The 11,613-nt window shown below is 28.4% G+C and overlaps 1 pseudogene; it reads right to left on the reverse strand.

The window, feature by feature from the left end:
* Positions 1-426: 426 nt before the first annotated feature.
* On the reverse strand, positions 427-7,474 carry LOC105620388 (annotated as a pseudogene).
* Between the last annotated feature and the right edge of the window lie 4,139 nt (positions 7,475-11,613).

Consider the following 11,613-nt stretch of genomic DNA (forward strand, 5'->3'; position numbering starts at 1 on the left):
TTTGATAATCAAATACAAAAATAAATTACATAAGACAATAAAGTTGACGCGATAATTAATACGTATTGAACATATAATGATCGTATTTTAAAGATCGCTATTATGATGATATTTTAATATCGACTCTTTATTGTCTTTTGTTATTTGATATCTTACAAAGATAATAAAAATCCTTAAGTGATATATTTTTTTAATTGCTTTGATAGCATTGATAATCTATAACAAACTAATATCACTATTTTCTTTATAATTTTATAAATCAAATTTAATTAAAAATATAAAGTGTCGTGATAAACTTAAACTTTTAATAATGTGGTACAATAATGAATACTTCACTCTTTAGGGCATCTTTTGTATACCAGATTGAAAATTGTCTTAATATAAAAACTTAACTGATTAAACAATTCAAGAGTTCTACTGCTATTTCTATATCAATGAATCGAGTGAATTCCTGAAGTAACCAAGGAATACTAATTGATTCTTTATATAAAGTTCGATTTTTGCTGCTTCTCTCAAATTGTATATTTTTAGTTGTTCCTTGAATATTTTACAGTATGTTACACTTTTGTCAAATAACTTTATTGCTTCCTCTATATTTCCTCTGAATGAAAAAAGGAATTCAAAACAATTTCATTAAAATATCTTCAAATTCTTCATATAAAGTCTAGTTTATTATTTCCTAGTTAACTTGCGGTTAAACTTGACCACAAATTTCACCCAACGGGCTTCACTCATGGTATAATAATTATAAAACACCAGGCTAACTACAAGTTAACCAGAAAAAATGCTTAAATCACATATTGGATTAAATTGGCGCATTTAAAACATTTCAACTTAAAACAGTTATTAGGAACAATGAAAACACACAAACCTTTTTATTTCAATGGTTCCTAATGCTCCATATGCCTGTCCAAACTTTTCATCAATCTCGATCGCTTTGTTCATGTATTCTATAGCTTTATCAATATTATCAATCTTTAAGTGTAATAAGCTCCTGTTTGCATAGACAGATGCGCATTTAGGATTTTTCTCCATTGCTTTAATCAAATAATTATCAGCTTTTTGATATTGTTTAATTTTGATCATCATCTATATGATTGAGAATTTCACCAATTAATCAAAATGTGCACAACATAATAATACTAACTTATTATACGTATTTCTTTTTAATTTCAATTATTTTTCTTTACAAAATTATAAGTAGTTTTAAGTACCTCAGCGTACATTATACAACACATTGTATGTTCAGGAAGATTTGGATACTTTACAAAGATTCTCTCAAAAGTTTTAATAGCCGCTCTAATTAATCTCGTATTATCATTTGATACCGCAATAGAATAATCCAAGTAATATTTCTGTATGTACGCGTTGCTGAAGTTTGGATTGTATTTAATGGCCTTTTCAAATTCGAGCTTAGCTTCGTTTTCTTTGTTCATAAACACAAGTGCCTGAGAAAAGAAAGTGGTGTTTATATTATATTATAATATGTGCATCTGTATGCATGTGACAAGATATGCTCAATGGCTGCCTTCAGCAAAGAAAACTAATTAGTTAGCGCTTAGTGATTCTTTAATATGATTGGTTCTTGCCCATAGTTCTTCTGGATCTCAGTGCAGGAACCAATCACATTAATGAATCACAATAATGATAATTGATTAGTTTTCTCTGCTGAACGCATCGTTAGATTCGTAATACCCGTCCTCTATGATAGTAGATGTCGCTACATGTTGAATTTCTACTAATAGCCAATTCGAAGTCCTTGAAAGATATTTCTGAATCTTTGAGTCGTATGTATAATTCCGCTCTCTTTATGAGGGCGTTTATCTTCAAATCATCGGACACATCTTCACTGTTCAGTACGTTTTCAAAATCTTGAATTGCAGCACTATAGTCTCCCAAAAGTATATAAAAAGTAGTTCGTAATAATAGCACCTCTAATTTAGTTGAAGATAATGTATCAAATTTCGGATTTTATGATTTCTGTATATAATTTTAATGATTTCTGTACATAACGGTATTATATCATCATATTCCTTATCTTTTAATGCTTTTAATGGTTTCTTGAAAAATCTGGTAAACACATTAAAAAAGTGAACATTAAAATTACAAAAACAATTTTCTGCCTATACTTACTCTGGAATATTTTCTGGGCGTTGAAGTCTACAAAATACTGGATCCTTAGGGAAAGATAAAATATATATATCGATGTCATGATTAATTGGTAAAATTAACTTTTTATTCACCCAACTTTCCTCAGCGTTGTATTACTAAAATTTTCGCGTTAAATCGCATTGAATTTCTGTCTTTTACTTCTTAATCTTTTACTTCTTAATTTTTATTCTAATTTGTCAAGACAGCATTTTATTTAATATCATGTGTTTTGATAGTAACTCACCAAGCTTATCCAAGACTTTATCTGCCTTCACAAGAGAAACATGATTAGAAAATCTTTCGTGAACACATACAATAGTCAAATCCTTCATAACAGCATCCAAATCTTCAATTTGCTCCAAAACACGTGCCCGACGTAGCAAAGCCTTTATATATTTTGGATTTAGTTCCAATGCTTTTGTACAATCTGCTTTCACAGAACTATATTTTTTTCTATAAATTATAATTGTATACACAGTAACACTTACACTAATGTAAACTTCAATATCCAATTAAAACTAAATTTTCATGTTATGCTTATTATCAGTATCACTAATTTTATTACCAATTGTTCATTCGCAGCAGCTCTGTTTTGATAAAAAATCGCAAGATTCTCGACATTTTCCTTTGGACAGATGTTGATAGTTTTACTTACTGTACTGAGCTATAGCTTCATCCTGTTTTCCTATTCTGAAATACACATTTCTTACGTTGTTATACTTCTGCGCTATTTGTAAAGAAATCTAAAAAGGAACAGTTTATTTGAATCAGTCAAAAACTATCTTCTGCGGTACACAATTTTTGTGTGTGTGTGTGTGTGTGTGTGTGTGTGTGTGTGCGCGCGCGCCTCTACGAGAGGCACTGAGTTATTTCAGTAAATTCTAAAGAGACAAATAAATATTGTAAGTTTTGATCGAACAAGAAAATTCATTATCGTGTAAATGATTCATATTCTATTCCTATCATGAAATTCAGTAGTGCTTACAGACATTATTTAGAAGCTAAGAGGCACCGACAAATACATTAATAAATGCGCAAGATATTCTTTTTTTAACTGTGGATAAATAGATTTTCGCTAAATCAATTAAATGTTTTGAAATAAAATCGGTAGTCTTGACCTTCAGTTCGACAGAGGGAGAAATTATTTTAGGCCAATCGGATTGTTCCATCAAGTTTTCTTCCATGGCGATCAAATGAGGAAGTAGCTGAAAGATTTGGAGAAATTCTTCTTAATTCATTCTTTATATCAAATTGTACTTTCACAAAGTTTCTGAAGATGTATATTTGCAATAGTTCCGCATATGAATGACAAATTATTGAAGTCTTAGTAATCTTACTGCTTTCTCTACGTTTCCTCTGAAAAAAATTCAGAATATTTTCATTATATCTTGAGATTTATATAAACTACATATGCGATTGTATCTAATTTATTTTAAAAATTCCAATGTACAAAAATTATTAAAAACAATTACGTTAGAAACATACCTTTGCATTTCAAGTTTTCCTAATTGTTTATATGCTATTTCGCATTTGTAATCTAATTCTATCGCTTTGTTAAAGCATTTTATTGCTTTATTGATATTATCGTGCTTGAATTGCAATGCACCTCTCGTTTCATAGACATACGCGTGCTCCGGATATTTCTGTATTGCTTTAACAAGACAAGCATCAGCTTTATGGAAGTTATGCCGATCTATTTTGGACATTATCTAAAAATAATTGAAAATTTCAATAAATCCAAATGTGCACAAAATAATGGTAATAATGTCTCATTCTTATTTCTTTTTAGTTCGATTTATTCTTAAAAAAAAATTATAAATACGTCGTACGTACATCAGCATACAAATTACAACAAAATATACTTTCAGGAGGATTTGGGAATTTTTTGAAAGCTCTTTCCAATTTTTTCACTGCCACTTTGACTAATCTTATATCCATGTTATTGTACGCAAAACTAAAATCCATGTAACATGTTTGCAAGTATGCCATTCCGAAATTTGAATTGCATTCAACGGCCTTTTCAAAATCGCGTTTAGCTTCACATAGTCTTTCTATGAGTAAATATATCTGACAAAAGAAAAATGATAAAAATGTATTGTTATATTATGTTACAATACGTAATACAGAGAAAATGTGCTTAATATTAATGCCTACCTGTCCTCTTTGATAGTAGATATCGCCGTAACGTGGATTTATATCAATGGCTAATTCGAAGTCCTTGAAAGCGATTTCTAACATCTCAAGTTGCATGTATAAATTTGCTCTTCTTACGAAAACGCATATTTTTATGTCATCGAATACGTCTTCACTATTTAATAAACTTTCAAAATCTTGGATTACAGAAATGTAGTCACCCGAAAGTACGTAAAATGTAGTAATAATAGCACCTCTAGTTTAGACGGAGGTAATTTATCAAATTCGGTACTTTCAATGATTTTTGTGGTATTACATCATCATATTTTGTGTTTTTTTAACGCTTCTAACGGTTTTTTAAAAAATCTGATAACAAATGTTATATTTATTAAAAATACAATTATTAGAATAATACTTTTCTTTCATACTTACTGTGGAAAATTGTTTGGATGTTGAAGTCTCAAAAATACTGGATCCTTAGGGAAAGATGCAATGCAGATTTCGATGGAAAATTTACTTGGCAATATAAACTCTTTGTTTGCTAAATTTTCACGAGCTTGTTGTTCCACTGAAAACGATTTTACTTCAAATTATTAAACTTCTCTGTTTTTATTATATTTCTCAATTTCTATTCAAGTTTGCTATAAATATTATTTTATTTAATACCAAGTTTAATATAATTTACCAAGCTTATGGCAGAGCTCACGTGTCTTTGCAAGGAAAGTTTTATTAGAAAAATTGTCGTGAATACATACGATAATTAAATCTTTGAAAGCGGCTTCCAAGTCCCCTGTTTGCTCCAAAACACGTGCTCGACGTAGCAAAGCTTTAGTATATCTTGAATTTAGTTCTAACGCTTTTGTACAATATGCCTTTACAAAACTGTAGTTTTTCTACAAATTACACAATTTTACAATTAATATTAAATATGAACAAACAATTTCATCAAATTGATTTTAACAATCAATTGAAATGATTTTCACGCTTATTATTATCAACAATTTTATTACCAATTGCTCATTTGCAGCAGCTATATTTTGATAAAAAATCGCGAGGTCATTCAGTTCCTCCTTTGGACAAATGTCGATTGCTTTATTATATTGAGCAATAGCTTCATCATATTGTCCCATTTTAAAATATACATTTCCTATGTTTTTATACTTTTGTGCCCTTTGCAAAAAAGTCTACAACGAAAGAGTTAGTTTACATCAGCCAAAAATGATCTAACTTTTAATTTATGATAATTTTATGAGTATATATAATGCCATAGAAGACACTACGAATTATTTCATTGAAGTTTCTAAAAGATAGACAAATATTTATTACGAAAGTTCCATCGATCGATGAGAAAATACATTATCATGTGCAAACTATACATTTTATTATCTCATTATTACAAAGTTCAACAGCATTTGCATTCAATATTATTTATCAAAAATTATCGCTTGTGATAATAGCATTTAGACGTCAATAGTACACTTATATGGATATTATTAAGAAAATATGCCAAAAAGGAAATATAAATTACTCTGATGTTTTTGGGAACGAAAAAACACAGAAGTTCATAAACGTAAAAGATCTTTTTCTTTTAATTTCGGGTAAATGGATAATCTATCGAACACTTCCAGACAAGTGATTTTAACCTTGGAATCAGTCAAAAAAGAAGACCCTTTATGGGGGCCCATCATCCTTGTTTTCTGTAGTACCAGAAGTTTCTGTACCAGAAGTGTATTAGCTTGGCTGTTATGTTCCATCTAAAAGTGCAATTAGATAAATTTTCCATTCATTTAGCATTCAATTTTTTTTTACAGAGAAAATGACACAACTGTGAATACACCCGATTTTTAATAACTTTTAAATATAAAATCCAATGTCAAAATAATCACTTTGCTTCACAAGTTCTAAATAATTGTTGATATTATAATACTAAAGAAACTTACTTATTAAATTGATATTGATTTAGTATTAATTTTAATTAATTTAAAAAAATTCTCTCCAAACTTTTAAAGAATGGAAAATGAGCATAATATATATCTTTAACTTCTTTTCTCTGGTAGCTTTTGATTTAAGTATCCCTGAATAAAACAATCCACTTGGACTTTTCATTTTGAAAATTTTTTTCAATTCCAATTTTGAAACAAGATAGGCATCAATATACAATGATATAAGAAAGACAGACATCACATATACGATTTCAGATTCTGTATTATTCTGTTATAAATGTATTGCAAATGATTTTAAAGTTCTCATGTGCAGGACAAATAAAAATTTATATTTAAAAAAGAATGAATTCTAAAGTCTCTGAAAAAAGATGCAGCCTATGATCAATGTCATCAAAAAAGAAAATGTTTTATTTTAAAATAAAATATATATCAAGAGACTACCTCAATACAACAGAAAGAATAAAAACATGAAAACAAAAATTAAAAACAATATAATAATGTTTTGTCACTCTTCGTAATTACTTTCATAATTATCAACAGTATGATTCATTTGACTATACTATCAAACAGTATTGCTGTAAACGTAAATATAGCCCCGAACTTCTAACAATATAATGTAGAACAAAAGACATCATAAAGCTGTTTTTTGTTCAAGCCGTAAAAGATTATTAAAAACCTTATCAGGCAAAAGATGGACGAGAGAATAAAGCCAGGATAATCTTCCCCCCCCTCCCCCCAAAAACTGTAAATCACCTAAGCTAGCATTCGAAAACTTCATCCGTGTATGATTTTATCTTAGACCTGTCTTTTTAGCTGAACTTTTTTGCACGGGTCATCTTATCTCTCTAAAGTGGAGAGAAAAGGAAGAGAGATAAATCATGCAAGAAATTTAGCTAAAAAGACTTCGTGTTATTCATTCAACATTAAATAAGAATAAGATGTACAAAAGCACTCGGTTTCCAAACGCAGCCCAAAAAAGAACAGGAGGAAAAGGAAATATATTAAATTGGAAACCAGCTTGGTTTATAAAGGTCCATTAACTTAACCAGAAAGTAAGTTCAAATGATTTCAATTTTGTTCAAATGATTATTATTAACATGGCCAGAATAAACACGCATACATACCTTGGCATAGTTAAATACCTTCTTCCACTTCTTATTCTCCTTTTTTTTCTCCCTACGTCCCATAAATTTCAGATTTAATTGAGCATTGGACATATTGGTTTCGCCGTGCACGAAGTCTGCCATTTTTACCAGGACGTGCGTACGACTCTCGCATTGACTACAAAAACTAGTCTTTCTTGCCGCGAACGTATTTATGAATATTTTTACAAAAATCCTCGTGTCAGTGTAACGTATATCAATGCTTCCTAGCAGCCTTCGTCTTCTAAACGGAAAAATATTTTTATTTTCAGCTAATATTAGGTAGGGAATTCCCCGCCCATTTCTATCCAACTAAATCCAGCGACCTAGCTAAACTTACTTAGGCCTGTGGTGTTTTCTGTTCCTGCACTAGACTGCACTTGCACTCTCTTCTTTCTCACTTTCAACAAATATCAAATATATACCTATTTCACTTCAAGTTCCAAAAGTATATATATACACTAGTTTAACCACAGAAAACAGATCTCCAGTTGTCACATTATTTGAATTTTGAACGAGACTTAAAACTCTCTTTGTTCCTGTCTCTTTTCGGTTTTAAAACGAGACAATTTTAAGTTTCGCTTAAAATCAAAGTAATTTAAAATAAAAGGAAGTTTGGTGCAACCGGACCTAACCCTAAAATTCGCGGATATTGTAAACTCAATAACAAATTGAAACATTATTTAGATATTATTTAAAAGATGGATTATTTAATAAATATTAAATATTGGAACATATCATAAAATACATAAAATTATTTTTTATAATACCCGAGACATATAAAATTTGTTCACGTTGCTGGAAATTACCAATTTTTGCATTGTGAAATGCAAAAAGCGCAAGCAACGCAAATTTATAAATATTCTAAATTATCACCCTCTTTAATGATACAATTTATATTACAATAAGGTTTTCACAGGATAAAATTTTATTTTTAACTTTATGTATAAAATAAAAAATATTCTGAAAAAATACATCCATGCATAAAGTAAAACAATTTGCCAAGAAAAACATGAAAGTACGGAGGAAAAGAGAATTGGAAGAGGCAATATACATATAACAGAATATGAAAATAGAAGACTTGGAAAAGAGGGCACACTTTGAAAAGTATGCACAGTGGTATTATATCATCATATATTTTCTTTCTTTTAAAGCTTGTAATAGTTTCTTGAAAAATCTAATAACAAATATTACTTAAAAAAAACGAACATCATAATTATCAAAATAATCTTCAATTTATATTTACTCAAGAATATTTTCTGATTGTGAAATTTAAAAAATATTAGATCCTTAGAAAATACTTTACTGTATGATTTGACGAAATCCTTATTTAACATTATATATTCTTTGTTTGTTCCTGAGTGAGTTATTCGACTGAAAATAATTTTTACTTTAAATTATTAAATTTATGTCTTTATATTTCTTAATTATCACTTTAATTTGCAGGAATAATATTTTATTTAATACCAATTGCTTTTGACATGTAACTCACCAACCTTGTTGAAGATTTTTCTGCTATTTCAAAGGAAATTCGATTAGAAAAGCCTTCACAAGTACATACAGTAATCATATCCTTCAAAGCGGTTTCCAAGTCTCCTATTTGCTCTAAAGCACGTGTCCGGCGTAGAAGAGCTTTTACATAATTTGGATTCAATTATTTTTATATAATCTGCTTTTACAGAACTATACTTTTTCTACAAATTGCAATTACAATTGTATAAACACTTATAATACTTTGATTTTAAGAATCTATTGTCTTATTTTCTAATCTAAGTCTTATTTTCATGTTATGCTTATTATTACATCAACAATCTTATTATCAATTTCTCATACGCAACTGTTCTATTTTGATACAAAATCGCGAGGTCATCTTTCTCCTTTGAATAAATGTCGATTGCTTTATTATATTGAGCAATAGCTTCATATTTTCTCATTTTCAAATATATATTTCCCATGTTCTTATACTTGTATGCATTTTGTAAAGAAGTCTAGAACGAAAGAATTTACTTGAGTACTTTACAGAGAGAATTTACAGTTTGTAAAAATATTATATAATATATATTCTGTAATCTATAACTTTTCAAATATATAGAGGATATCCTAAATCTACTATGTTTTCCTGCTAACAGATTCTTTAAGTCATTTTAAGATGAAATATTTTGAGATGAAAATTCTAATATCAAAATATCGAGGCTATATAAATAAAATAGTTTTTTAATTATTAGCATTTAAAATTAGCGAATCATGGCTACGTTTCTGGTAATCAGTATTAGTATTTATAAAATATGTTATATACATGCACTATAAATTTTCAGCAGAATATCGGAATGGATCTCATATTGTCTAAAGGTCACACGTTAAGATATGGTTGACATTTTGTTCTACAGAGCGAAATAAAAAAAACTACATCTAAACGCGCGACCATGAAGCAATATTATTTGCTAATTTTAAATTCAAAAATTATTACAGCCTCGTCATTTTGATATTAGAATTTTCATCTCAAAATGATTTCAGGATTGCCAGGATGCCATTAGCAAGCAGTAAATTTGAAACCCCCTGTAAAATGCTATTGCGGATACTATCAGATTCATTTAAATTCTAAGAAATAGAAAAATATATACTGTCTCGTAATTGAACAGGAAAATTTAGTTATTATGTGTTAACTACATATTTTATAATCTCATTATTACGAAGCGATGCTTGTAAAGCATTATTTATTGAAAATTAAATTGAAAAAATATTCTCTTTTTTAATACCTCTTTTTTAATCTATAATAAATAGAATTTCATACCGAACGCTTCTAGATAAGATAAGATAAATTTTAACCTTGGACTCAGTCTGTGGCTCAGTCACTTTAGTAATGGCTGATCACCATCCTTGCTTCCTATACTATCCATCTTCTTTGCTGCTTTGCTCTAAGAATATTGAGATAAATTTTATTTTCACCTAATATTTGATTTTTTTTCACAGCATAGAAGATGATGCAATCATGATCTTTCGATTTTTAATAACTTATTTGTTATTAAATAAATTTTATTTTTCTCAATATAATTTCTTTTGTAATATTAGAATAATTCAGGTTGAATGCATAATATATATAAAGCTGTTTTTAGCTTTAAAAGTAGAGTGTGTCTGAGTATGTGTACTTTATCTGCGTTCTGTTGCATGCATAATACGCATGATCATTTTATTTTTGTTTAACACTTTGCGATAAAAATTGAACGATATCTCATATGCAAATTATGCATATAATGAAATACGAACATATGAAGCTATGGCACACAAAAAATCTCAATCAAGGGTCCTCTACATAGAAGTTATAGAAAATCAATCAATCACAATCAAATATAAGGAGAATACTCGATTAAAATTGGTCAGTTTCATACGACTTAAGACTCTGTAAATCTTGTAGACTCTGTGATTTGTAGACCTTGCTTTTGAGACCATAAGGCTATAACGTAAGTAGTATATGATATAATGGGCAATTTTTATTTCTATCATATCGGCAAACTATTAAAGTATTCTGTTTACACTTTATAAATATGTATGTATAAATTCAAACATTTTAATTGCATCTAATGCATATATTTGTGCTCTGCATATAAGAAAATTATTTCTATCAATATTAGATGTATAAAATTATATATTCGCGGATGTTGTAGACCAAATAACAAATGGACATTTAAAAGAAAATAATTATTTAGTAAATATTAATTAAGTGTTGAAGCATAATAATGTAATAAAATAATTTTTCACAATTCAAATAAAACATTTAAATATTTAAAATTATTAATCTCACTTATAGTTTATAATTTGCATCAAAATTCAGAAGAAAATTATATTTTTAATTTATATATAACACAAATATTTACAAAAAAAATACATGCACGCGTAAAGTCAAACAGTTTGCCAAAGAAGGTATTGAACAGTATTGAAGGAAAAAAGATATGGAAAAGCAAATATATATGAGTATGGAAATGAGAAGATTGGATTGAGGAAGGCCAAAGGCTTTAAAAAGGACATTATTTCTATTGTTTATTTTGTACATTTTCATTATTTTATATATCATAGATATAGTTGCGTATATAATTAGACATTAAGACCCAAAGGAGGCTAAAATTCCACCACTACCCAATCATATTGTATATATATATATATATATATATATATATATATATATATATATATATATATATATATATATATACTATCATCTCTATTTTATTTTTTACGTTAGTAAGTAA

The sequence above is a fragment of the Atta cephalotes genome (genome assembly GCF_000143395.1).
Source record: "Atta cephalotes unplaced genomic scaffold scaffold00025, whole genome shotgun sequence".
Classification (NCBI taxonomy): Eukaryota; Metazoa; Arthropoda; class Insecta; order Hymenoptera; family Formicidae; genus Atta; species Atta cephalotes.